General features: G+C 40.9%; 1 protein-coding gene across 2 annotated transcripts in view; it reads left to right on the plus strand.

Moving 5' to 3' along the window:
* Window positions 1–13,313, plus strand: part of LOC121958714 (thyroid hormone receptor alpha-B) — a 190,702-nt gene that overhangs the window by 73,933 nt on the left and 103,456 nt on the right. For both annotated transcript variants that reach the window (XM_042507811.1, XM_042507813.1), the window contains exon 3: window positions 7,756–7,834. The gene's annotated coding sequence lies outside the window, so the exon portion shown is untranslated. The remainder of the gene's footprint in view (window positions 1–7,755; window positions 7,835–13,313) is intronic.

Here is a 13,313-nt window from a genome sequence, read left to right on the forward strand (position 1 = left end):
TTCACAGACTTCTTTGAAAATGTAAAGATGTGGTGGTGATGTCGGGACTTCAAGGTCAGGCTTAGTCGGATAGACATCACTCAATCAGTCACGGTGAGCACGAGGCTTGGCCTCTAATGGATCTTGTTAAACCCTCCTCCCTGTTTTGCTCTCTGGAACACTTCCAGTCTTATACAGAGCTATCGTATTATTAGATATTCCTGTTAAGAAGCTTTATGACTTGGTGCCATAAGGTCAAATGACAACTTGAATTGCATTTTGACACCAGACCCCTAAACGCCTCCTGCACTTTTGATCAACCTCCTGGTGAACTTGATCTCCTCATGATGTAGGTCTCAAACTGCCATACTACCTTTTTTGGTTCGGCATTTTGACGGGTCAAAAACAACGTCCTCATCTGTTTATGTACTATTCAAGACTAACGGTACATTATTTTGCACATTTCTTATTTAATTTTCCCCATGATTAAAAACTGTCTTTCTATTGCTTCAAAGTTTTCATCTACAGCACCTCAGCTTAGCCTTGCACTTTGCGACGCAATATTGATCATGACCCAGTTTCCTTGTGAAACCTCTCAACCACGTATTGTTTACTTGTAGCACCTGTGGTCGCTTTGTTAACAGGAAATAGGAAGTTGCTCATTTACAACCTGCTCTGCTGTTACTTTCTTGTCCATGAATCAGCAGTGCTACAGATGTCAGTGTCAGGGGATTTTTGGGCAACGAACCTTTAATTGATTGTATGTTTTCACAGGTTTTAGTCAACGAAAATCCAGTATATTGCAAAGAAAACAACAAAATCCATTATAAAGCTGTTGATCATATGCATGACCCTTGCCATACTTAACTGAGGGCCCTGCCATGCTGTAGACACCCCTCATGTTCTGTTGAACATTATCTGACTTTGAGCCAGGATCAGCTTCGGTACACTATAAGATACCTAACCAGTCTGTGCAAATATAGCACAGGCATGTGATCACATGCTGCACCAACGCTCCTGAAATCAAACTTGACATAAGACACCCATCAGCATATATACCGGGCCAGCAACGTCTATCACTTAGTGTACAGAAAACACATAAGACCACTGTATATTTGCTTATATAATAAAAGACTCATTAATGCATCACGGATATAGGATAAACTTAAAGTTGCTTTTTAAAAATTAAATATTTGTGAAAGTTGCATTATTGATACAAATTTTACAATTTAAAGGGCCACTGGTCAAAAACAAAGCAGCAAATCCTGACATTTATTCCTTAGCATGACTCAGCTTTAAAAATCACAGAATCCTACATTTCCCAAAATGCAGCTCATTAGCATCTTTCGTAGAGAGACTGATCCCTGGAGCACAATGCACGCGTAAACAGCGTGTGACAGCAAGTTTACACTGGCAGCGATGTTGCTGTAATGCTTCTGCAGAGCTGCCTGCTGCTATGATTACGGTATTTCCACATTTAGAAGCACGTATTCCACTCAATTATGAAGTCGTGCAAGCTCCTGCATTGTCAACAACACGGTCCCGCAAATATTTCACAATAAAATGACTTGTGTCAGCAGTTGATGGGATTCTGTTGACAGAGATGTTTTTCCAAATAATTTTGAGGTCATTTTCTTGTCACCTTTTTCTGATTTCTTGAAATGTATGGGACATTTCATGCCATGATTTTGTTTTCCTCCATGTTTTTACAAAGACCAGTTTGCTCAGGTTTTAAAGGGTTAAATGCCTCATCTTTCAAACGTCAAGCATCCAGTTTGTAACGGAGGTTTTCTGCTTCATATTTGAGCTCTCAGGCCTAACAAGATTTTCTCCCTCCGTGAATAACACCCTCCATGAGGGGTAAACTGATCTGCATGTGCAAAATCGGTGGAGTTCCCCTTTAAATTCTATCAGAAGAATTGAAACAGGTCACATTACTAATGAGCATGACTCAGACATTCAGCCAATCTCCGAGCAGAATAGTTGTTACATTTTTGCAGGTCAGCCACTCCCCAACAATTCACTGTAAATACCAACTGAAGGATTCGCACTAGTGTTGACAACCCGATGCTGGTTAACCACTTGTCAGATTCCTGCCATGAAAACCAGCACAGCACGCACACTGAAACTCATTCTCACTCACACACTCTTTTTCCGCCCCTCTTTTCAGAGCACTCAAATTAGTTAGTTTTAGCACCAGCAGGAGGGCATCATATGACTGCGTCTCCATTCAGACTCCTTATTGTTTGCCCAGTTCCCTCTCGCAGCGAGCTACCTCTCTCCTTGTGTCTTTTTTTTTTTTTTTTGCCCACGCCGGTCTGCAGGGGAAGAGCCCTCCAGCTAATTAGAGACTTGCCAGTGGAATTTCACTGCGACAAAGGGAGCTATTCATGTCGGCAGGATGGTGAAAAGGGCACACTGGCAGTGGCGATAGCATTGCTCAAAGGAGTTAGCGAAATGACGAGACTTCACTTTGAAGCATCCAAAGCTCTGAACTGAGTGCTGCTCGGCCTTCAGCCCTCTATCGTCTTGTTTTGCTCCGCGGTGCGTAGGCGTAGATTTGAGTCGGCCCCTTTCACACACTGTCAGCACAGGGGGCTAAATAGTTGACCTCCCATCTTAACGTGTTGTCTTCAGCGAGTTGATCTGGTGTCTCTGTGGCGTATGTGACCCATATTCCTCCGATGCACTTTTCATTCAAATGCGGACACAATCCATTTCACCGCCTCACTGTTAATCCGCCGTCTGACTGAGCCTGCAGATCCCCTGTGTAAATTCGGCGTGACCTCTGGCCTTATCTATTAGCAAAATTAGTCAGCAGCTCTTACACTTTCATCCATAAAACTTATCCATCCATCCCTCTCCTGCACAGCACTTCTACAGGGAAAAATGTACGTCTTTATGTTCAGATGGAGGGGGAGTTCCCCTCGTGTGGAATTTGAAACCCACCCATGTCTTTTTCATCACATTTTCCACACATACCATCAATTGAAGTAGGGTAATCCCACAGCATACATCTTATTTTATTCCTTTATTTAACCAGAAAACCTCATGAGATTAGAAATGTATTTTTCATGAGTGCCGGCCAAGACAGGCAGATGCATAAGTTACAGACGGACAACATATACAAAAATATAAAATCAAGTAGATTTTTGAGTTTTAGACCACAGCGCTCAACACATTCTCAGAGACATCTTAAATTAAAAATCAGCAAAACCAAAACAAAAATAATAATAAATAAAAATAAATTTAAAAAATTGACAATAATTACAGTAATCAAAATTAAGAGAAAATAGAGAAAAAAACACCATCTACACCAAAAACTGAGGTACATTTAGGTCTCTCATAGACCCTAACCCCCCTTCACTTAAGCCATTAGGCTGTCTCCTAGTTTCATGATGCCACTGTGTGACTGAGGGAGTCTGAAGCCAGATTTAATCAAGATATTAAGATTATTAACAACAGTTGTATAGGTTAGCTGAAGCAAAATCAGAGATGTGAGCATTTTTAATTATCTTTTTTTTTCTACTGCAACTGTATGTTGTAATTCTATGTAATCTTGAGTATTTACCTTTTTACCATAATTGTTATGGTATGGACTTCATTGCATGTACCTTCTTTTTTCTTAACAAAGGAACTAGCGATAGCTATAATCTCTATATGCAAAACATCAGTCACCACAGCTTGTTTATAACAAGCTGAAGTAGTACTGTGTTGATTTGCATTGTCCTTATCAGATAAACTAAATAAATAAATCGATAATATAAATAAGATAGATAGATAGGAAACTCAAAAACAAGCTAAATAAAACACGAATTGAACAAAAAATGAAGTTACTACAAGGAATTGACAAAAAAGTATGGTAATGTATGCTACAAGTAAACCATAAAAATAACAAAAATTAGAAGACCAGTTAAGATACACACTCACATATACAAAGAAGATGACATTTAAAAGACCTGCAACTGTGCTTTGAGAAGGTCTGGAGGAACCAAGTCGTGCATACAAGATTTCACGTATGGAGCTGCTATAAAAGGCTCTTATGCCAAAATCCGTACGAACCCTAGGTACAGACAATAAGAGCAAATTCTGTGAACAGAGAGCATAGCTATTTTCATTTTTGTTCCTGAATGTACACAGATAAATATGCTGGAAGTAGGCTAAGAGCAGCTGAGTTAATAAGAGAACACCAATGAAAAAGTCAATGTCGTTTTAAAGCCAGTCTACCCAAGCATATAGATTGCAGTGATGAGTTATTTTGGGCTTGCGGTTGGTAATGAAAGCCAATGCACCGTGATACGCAGTCCACAAAGCATGCAAACACTGACCTGACCCCTCCACACACAGATATGTAAATTAATCGTAAAAAAAATAAAGTATTACAACACTGTTTCACAACACACCCACTTATAGACACGTGCACATGCATTCCTTACGGCACTTCCCCTCCGATGGGACCATATAGACTTTTAACAGCTTCCTCTTTTCCTTCCTGTCTCAAAATACTTAAAGGCAGGTTTCTGTTCTTCCTCTTTCCCACTTTCACAGATTTTCTCACAATTTCTTTTTTTTTGTTTATTTCTTCCCGTCATCTGTTTCTTATTTAGTCTCTCTTTCTGTCTCATTGTCTTTGTAGTTGTGTGGCAAGTCTGTTGTGGCCGGCGTGCCAGCTGATGCTTCTGCGCATTATTGTTCATGTGGAGTTTGTATTGAGACACAAACCGTAATGAATTGTAGCAAGGAGAAATTGCCTGTAAGCGCTTAGATACATTCTGTCATTACTGTCAAGTTTTTTAATATAAACGTGTCATTTTTGTAATGGACCTCACTAGGTAATGGGTGTGTTTTGAGGTACAGAGAGTAGTATTTAATTTTGAGATTAATAGGACCTGACAGGAACTAAAGCTCGTTTTCAAGCGTATAACTTTTGATATTAATGATTGTTTGTTTTTTTGTTGGCACCACAACAGGTATTTTGGTTTGATAAATTAACAATTAAATTATGGTGATTAAAAATCAGCTGTCTTGTTTTGAATGATCTGGGTTGAAAGACAGCGTAGATGTTTAAAGGAATTGTTTGATATTTTTTTGGAAATATGCTTTTTCACTCTCCTGCTGAGAGTTAAATGAGACGATAATGACTTTTTCATATCTGTCCATTAACTATGAAGCTAAAACCAGCTGGTGGTCAGCTTAGCTTAGCATGCAGGGTTCCCCCTGAGTCATAAAAGGCATTAAATTAATTAAAAAATCTGCCTTTATTTGGCATTAACAATTTCTCAAATCAATCATTCAAAAGTCTTAAAAATTCTAAGACATAAGAAGCAGGATTTGATGAAGGTTTTTCCAGGTTACACTGTATAATCTCAAAACAATAACACTGAGTTTTGTTTAAATAATTTACCATCATTAAAAAGTCTTAAATCTAACTTGCCTGTTGGCACCCTGCCATCCAGAGTGGAATAAAGGGGGAAACAGCTGGCCTGGCTTTGTCCCGACATAACAGAAAATGCCAGAAGCAAACTAATTAAAGGTGGAGTATGTGATTCTGGAGAAACATTGTTGATATTTCAACTCAACACCCAGACAAAAACACCCTCCCTTCAGTGTTCTTTCAGAAGCTCTGGTAATGTCTCCGGTGTTATTTATGTTTTATTATTATTGTGGTGTTTTGCTCTTTTCTATGTGGGTGAGGATGTGGAAGAGGAAGAGTAGCAGGCAAAGTCCGGATTCTTGAATTCATCGCAGTTTTCACATTGCATAACTTCCTGGACGTCGCAGAAGATCTTTCTAGAAAATACTAATAATCAGCAATCTGAAATTTTACAGCGAGGAATTCCAATGAGTATATCATACCAAGTGCAGATTGAACCACAACCTGGTGTTGGGAGGGATCCTTACTAGAAAATATCCACGTCAAAACAAATCAATGATCTGAATTACTTTTTAGGCTAATAACAGAAATGTAGCATGCAATAGTCCACCTTCCACCGTCTCTTCCCCTCTCTGTCACTTTCTCTCTCACCCTCTCAGAGAAACACACATACAGAGACAATTTGGAAAGCACCACTTGTCGCTATAACTCGTGTCTTGGCCTCTCATTGGCTGTCGCTCGCCGACAAAATCCCTGACAGGTCCAGATATTGACCATGCCAGATTTCCGGAGAGTTCACACATAATTCTCAAGCGCTGATTGGCGACTACTGAGCCAACACCAATTTGATTTTGATCCAGAGCTTTTTTAGGAAGCTCCATAACCTGTGGGCAAGCGAGAATCAGAACTAAAGTCGTGTAGTGTTAATCAGGCATAAGACATTTTTAAAATCATTAGTTGGTTCATTTTTCTCACTTTCACAGAGATGTTAGTCGTTTTTCCGTGCCTACAGTCATTATGCTAAGCAAAACATGATGACAGCTCCATGCATACACCATGACTGCCCCCCGCCCCCCCATTTTACTCTTCTGAAAGAAAGTGGACAAGTATGTTCCCCTAGTTGTTAACAGAATGTAAATTTGGCAATTCATAGCTGATAATAGCGCAGCTAGAGTTTAGCTTATCTTGGGCTTCCAAAAACTATTGGCAAACAGAAAATCTTGGCTAAATCTGTGTATTTTTAATTAGGCATAAGAAATTTTTAGAGTTGTTAGTTAATGCATTTTTATCTCTTTCACAGAGATGTTAGCTGTTTTCTCTGTGCCTAATCTTGATGCCAAGCAAGGCTTAACATTTGATGACTGCAGCTCCATACTTTGCACACAGCCATGATTTTGATATGTTTTTCCTCATTTCACTCTCAGTCAGTAAGCAAATAAGTACATTATTAAGTCATTAACCAGATTGAAATTTAGAAATTTATAGCTGGTATTAGCGCAGCTAGCTTAGCTGATCTGGGGAATTCAAAAGTACCTGTAAGCAGAAAATCTGGGCTACAATCTTGTATTGTTATTGTGTATTTTTCCCACTTTGACAGAGATGTTAGTTGCTTTCCCTGTGCCCAGTGTTAAGGCTAAGCTAGGTTAAACATGCAATGACTCCAGCTCCAAACTTAGCGCACAGATATGATATTGATATATTTTTCTCTCATTTCACTCTAAAAGAAAGCAAATTAGTATATTCCCCTAATTGTTTACTATATGGAAATCACAAAAGTGCTGCATCAGCGTCTCATCTGAGATGACAGGCTAGTTAACATCAAAGTGTGACCCTACAGGTAGCAGATGTCTGTGGCGTGCATGCTAACGTCTGCCTGATGTCAGTCTGTCAGTCTCCAGCTCCAGTGCTGACATTAAATCCAGTAATGCTAGCTGTAGGAGGATGTTTCTGCTCCCATTATAGCATGACTGTGACGCAGGCCCATAGATAAATGTTTGGCTTTCATGTCTGACTGTGAGGTAAACAGGCCGAGGCTTCTGAGGCAAGAGTTAGATTTTCACAGAGGAGGGGGTGAGGGGAGAGAGAAGCGAGGGAAGAAGTCGATGGAGCGGAAGTGGAATAAAGGAGAGAAAGAGGCAGGGAGTGAAAACAAGGTCTTTGAATTGAGAAGAAAGATGAAGGGAGCAGATGAAGGAGGAAGAGAGAAGCAGAAGTTAGCATGAAGAATGAGGACAGAGGGAAAAGAGGGGGATTGCAGCAGGAGGCGGGTGGCTGTCCTTGCTGCCCTTTGTACTGTACGGCCTTGTTTGTTTTCTATATGCTATATCCCTCCCTTCCTCCTCCCTCCACCCTCTGTCTCTGCCGCTCACCCACCCTAACAATCCTCTTTTTATTTCTTGCAGGGCGGAGACACGGCAGACCACACAACGCAGGAGGCCCGAGGAAATCATTAACCGCACACAAACACATACAATATGACTGGTACGTTATGTTCTATGCCCATCTTCTCCATGTGTTTAGCTCATGTATGTTTATTGTGTGTGTGTGTGTGTGTGTGTGTGTGTTTGTGTGTTTGTGTGTGTGTGCATCATAGACTCAGCAAGCGGCTGGTTTGGATAATGTTTCATTTTCTTCATCCTTTGCACCATCCTCATCCTTTAATTGTGCACAGTGATTTGTTGTGTATGATCTGAGCCTCATATGCTCACACACTGAAGCTCCGCCTCACTCAGCTTTATAGATTAGTGATGCTCAACTTACAGCCCGCAGGCCAAATCTGGCCCCCAAAAGGGTGCCGGATGGCCCCCCTGAACATTTTCTAATTCACAATAAGAATGATGTGATTCACACTAGGCATTGTTTTTATGCTTTTACTTTACAAAAGGTGCCAGAGTGTATAAAGTAGCTTCAAAACAGAGCTTGTTTATCAAAAGACTGCCAGTGGATGATCCCTAGCACACACCTACAGAGGTCCTAGTTAAGCCCCTAGTGTCCTAAACTACTAAGAATGTCCTAATATCAGAGAAATGTCCCAAAACCCTACAAACATCCTTAAAGTTCAAGGAACTTCCTGACATTTTAGAAATTCCCCCAAATCCTAGAAACGTCCTAAAATCCTTTAAACATGCTAAAATCCGAGGAATGTCCCAAAAGCCTAATAATGTCTAAGGCTTTTAAAAACATCTAAAAATTCTAGAAACGTCCAATAATCTTGCAAACATCCTAATATCCTAGAAACATCCTAAAATCCTGCTGCTGCTGTGACGGGCCCCTGGCTTCCTGTCATTTTCCAAAAGTGGCCCCCATGCAAAGCAAGTTGAGTCTCCCTGCTGTAGTGCATGTTCACTGACTCCGACTGAGTTATTGCAGGTATTATTAGGGTTTCACTTCCACTGCATACAGTTTCAGTTTGATTTACTCGGTTTAATCCCTTAAAATGTTTTTTTAACCCTCTAACGGTAAGCCACAAAGTAAAACTAATAGTAGACACTCATTCATTTCTTGTAGTAGTTCCTTTTTCACTTAGTTCAGCTGATTTATATTTGACACTGTTGCCTCACACATTGATTCATTTGTCGTGTGAGGTGGTTTTAAGTAAGAGGTTTTTCTGCAAGACAGGAAATTGAAATAACCCTCAGATGTCTGGTGTGATGTAGCACAATATGCTGATTTCAGATTCAGAGACTCTTCTGTAAATTCTGTTTCTACGACTCCACAAAGCATCTTCAGCAATCAACCTTTTTTTGAATGGCTCTCCCCCTCTTGCTCCTCACAGCTGGAGCGAATGCGGAAGCGCATAATTGTGCTTTAATCCCGCTCTAAGTCCCCGCAGCATTAGGGAAGCAGCAGAGGCAGATAATGCATAGCAGCTCGGGCAGAGTAAGGCGGGAATAACCCCCAGAGTTGTTTGGACAGATGTTTGGTGAGAACGGCTTTATTGGTGGAGGGCTCACACTGGACCAAAGCGGACTGGTGTCAGCCGCAGGTTGAAGTGGGGGTACTGGACACAGAGTGAGAACATGCAGCGAGCTGTCAGTGTTGTTGCAGCCCCTCTTTGTGTGTGACGATCAATGCAGCATGTGGAAGAGGATGTGAAAAGTCAGTGTTACTGTTGTAAATATTTGCCTGTGATATGATGAGTTATGAATCTTTGGTAAATAATTGACATTCAAGTTGCTGACCTCTGACCCCTTTACAGTAAGAAAGGTAATTGACCTAGTTTGACCAGAGTTACAGCTGCTTTGAGTAAATGTTTGTTGTTGCCAGTCAGTCTTCATGTATGGTATTTTATGCTGTTGTGCAGTGTGTGAAAGGTGTCAGATTTAATTGAGTGTTGGATCACCAATTTGACATTTTTAATGTATTTTGGATTTTCTAACTTATTAATGTTAGTACATGTTTTTTCCCTTCACTGTTGGCAGCAGGCAGTCTTGAATCCCTCTTAAAAACTGCATTCCCACAATGTCAGTTTTTCCCCGTGGTATCAAAAATGATATTAAGTATCTTTTATACATTATTTTAAAGATATTGGATCGAAGTTAGAACGGTAGCTTGGAGTATGGCAGAAAATCCTATAAGCATCCAAGAGAAGTTCCTGGAGTGGATGCTTCATATAAAAACTTGCATTCAGGAAAGGATTTTAGTTAAAAACCGATTAAAAGAGAGCTCTCCTGACGGCGGGGAGATGCACCAAACTCACCTGCAGGCATACCTTACACGCATGTGTTGACAGTGTTCGTGTGATCACTCTCACTGCCAGAGGAGGGAGACAAAAGTATCACACTCCAGCTTTAAAAACACTTAGGTAAATATGAGATCAGGCTCAGTATCAGCAGATACTCATAATATGGAATCAGATCAGTGCCAAAAAAACACGATACCAACATCCCAAGGTACAAATGCTGCATCCAAAATATATACCTATGCGTTTACTTGCTTGCTTAAGCTATAGAATATGTAGCAACTGCAAGAGAAAATGCAACTCTATACTTTGTGTCAGGGGCGAGAGCATCTACAATGTCAGCCCGTAAAGTGAGAAGCCTCGATGATTCATGATGCTTGTAAAAGCTGTGAAACGTGCTCCCTTCTCACTGGCTCCTGCAGTGACCTTTCAGAGCCGCTTTCAAGTCGAGCATTTCTCTCCCCCGCCGGACAGTGTGCTCTTTGGTTCGACAAAGGCCAGAATATGTGCGATTTCTCTACAGAAGGAGGAGAGATTTCGTGAACGGGGGGAAAAAATGGTTGTAAGGGGTGGAACTGGGGTAAAGGGGGATATATTAGAAGGTGTGTTTTGCTGCAGGAAGCGAGTCTCTCAGAGCAGAGATGGGGGCGGTGCAGACATTAGACTCACACTTTAGGGTTCAGGGGTCACCGTGCACGTATCCGTGGGTACTGTGCGTTTACAGTGCAGCTGTGTGTGTGTCAGTGCACGTCTTTAGGAGGAGCCAGGCGAGGTGTTAGTTAGGGGCACAGGCAGGCGAGAAGGTGGGATCAGTCTCCCATCACTAGAGGCAAGCATTCTTTACACCTCATAAATCTCACCTGGTGCTACAGGGCTGCTGCTGACATAGCTGCTGCAGCACACACACACACACACACACACACACACACACTCACACACACACACATGCATGCACACACCTCACACACATGTGCGTATAAACAGTGTGGCATGCACATTTTTTTGGTGGTTGTATGCAGCCATGTGTATATATAGTGTGTTTAATTGCACACAGGCGGTAAAGTAAGAACTGGGAATTTGGTCATGTCAACAGCAGCAGTGAATTTCTAAAACTGCACAGATGTATGATGCATTTATACATATATATATATATATCACATTTCATCCATCTTCTCTTCTGACATAAAAACAAAGAAATGTTCATCTTGGCGGCATTGAATCCAACCCACTGAATTAATCTGCGGCACAGTTTAAGTAATTTAATCTGCGTTGTCTCATCACTATCCAGAGATTTAAGGCCATTTATTCTTTGTTTATATAAATAGATGCATCTTTTTCAAACATTGTAAACGTCAATGTCCATATCCTTTCATGCGTCCTTTTATGGAAGCATAAATACAGCCAACAGATGGCACTAGAGGGTGGAGTCAAACGTTTTAGACAACAAAAAACGAGGCGAGGGCGGAGGAAGTTGTTGGAAGTTCGGGCTGCCCCTCAAAAGTTGGAGATTTCGAATTATCAGTCAGAGACCCCAGAGTTGACTGAGATTGCTTCAAGTAAAACACTTGTTCTCTTTTGTTTTCTATTCCTTTTTTTGCTGGTCAGTGTGTTTCTGGGGATGTTTGGTCCACATATTTTTCAGTTCAGTTCAGTTCAGTTTAAGTATTTGTCCCAGAGGGCAGTTTGTGCCGCATAGAAACATACAACAGATGGTGACTCGCACCTATGCACATTACAGCTCAGCAGGAGCTGAATAATAAGTGTCAGCTGTAACTCCATTTGGGCTGCAATAATTCATACATCTCCTAATAACGTAAACTATTTCCAATGTAGCGCATAGCACCGTCGACAGGTTATAACAGTCAAATAATACAGCATCAGGACCGGTACCTTAAAGGCTGATGCTGCAGTATGCAGTGAGCACTCTTGACTTCAACGCTACTCTTTGTTTTAAGCAGTTGCGTGCATGGTGTAGCGGCACTGCTCCCACCATCTCCAGTGTTAGTCCTCCCAGAAATTCACAAATACAGACATAAAGAATAGACAAAGGCTCCATCCATCTCCGTATGTAATGTTGAACATAAACGAGCACTTAAACATTAGCCCTCACTGGTTCAGAATTTGGAAACACTAGGTGTCAATCAGGATCCAAACCTCTTAACTTTTACCTGTTTTGGCTGTGTAGCTTTCTGTAAATAAAGCCCCGAGGCTCCTGCACAGCAGTAAAACAACATATTTTCCGCTTGAGAAAAAAAAGAGCCTCTTTGCTAGTGGAAAATTACACTTAATCTCTCCTATTTTCTTACCCGTTAAAAAGCCGGATGCACTATCGCTGGCAATGAAGCAAATAACCCAAATAACCCCTGCAAATGTACAGCGAATCACTGGTGCAACTGTATTCAGAAGACAACAATTACTGGTGTGTAACATCAGTGCTCTTTGGTTTGTTATCTCTGCGTGCGTGCACTCACTGCTGCATAGGAAGGAATGCAGTACATCCAGAGCCCATTATATGTTCCTCCAACTTGTGTACTTTGCTTTCTTACTGCCTACAGCTGCACAGGTGGATAATCCACGTGTACACATAGACGCTGCGGACTCCCCCTGACCTCATATGTTCTCCGTGTGTCTCAAGTGTGTCATAATTACAGTGCTTACAGTGTCCTTGAAAGACAGGGGAGGGAGTAGTCAAGGGGTTAAGCAAGACGTGATCACCTAGTTTGACTGCAGAAGTTTTCTCACGTGTAAACACAAAGCAGTGGCGTCTGGGTAGGAGTGTTAGAAAAGACGCACTCTGCACCTGTCCTGTTTTTTTCATCCTAGAAATTTAGTAATGAGTTATGTGCCCACTCAGCGAACACAGACGTGACTTTGAAACCTGGAGCGACATCACTTTTCTTGTGGTGCTTTCAGATGCCTTTCACAAGCTTTTAAACCTTTGCGTTCTTAGCAAATTGGTGTGATTTCTTTCAAAAACATGGGGAAAAAGGCAATTAACAGCTCGGCAAGAGAGAGCTGAGGAAATTAGTCGATTTAGAAAATTATTTTTAAAAAGCTAGGAAAAAATGTCTTGGGAGGCAAAGAAAAAAGCTAGTGGAAAACCTGTATTTCTAATCATAACAATTACATTTCTAAAATTAACTTACAAAGGTATTATGATTTGAAGCACTTTTTACAAGTCAAATCCTTTTTAAATTATTTTCCCTCCTAATTTTGATGTCATTTTCTTGCAGTCCAATTTCTAATAAAAAAAAAAAAGCTAGGAAAAATTTATTACTT

This window comes from Plectropomus leopardus, chromosome 19, assembly GCF_008729295.1.
Source record: "Plectropomus leopardus isolate mb chromosome 19, YSFRI_Pleo_2.0, whole genome shotgun sequence".
NCBI classification, from domain to species: Eukaryota; Metazoa; Chordata; class Actinopteri; order Perciformes; family Serranidae; genus Plectropomus; species Plectropomus leopardus.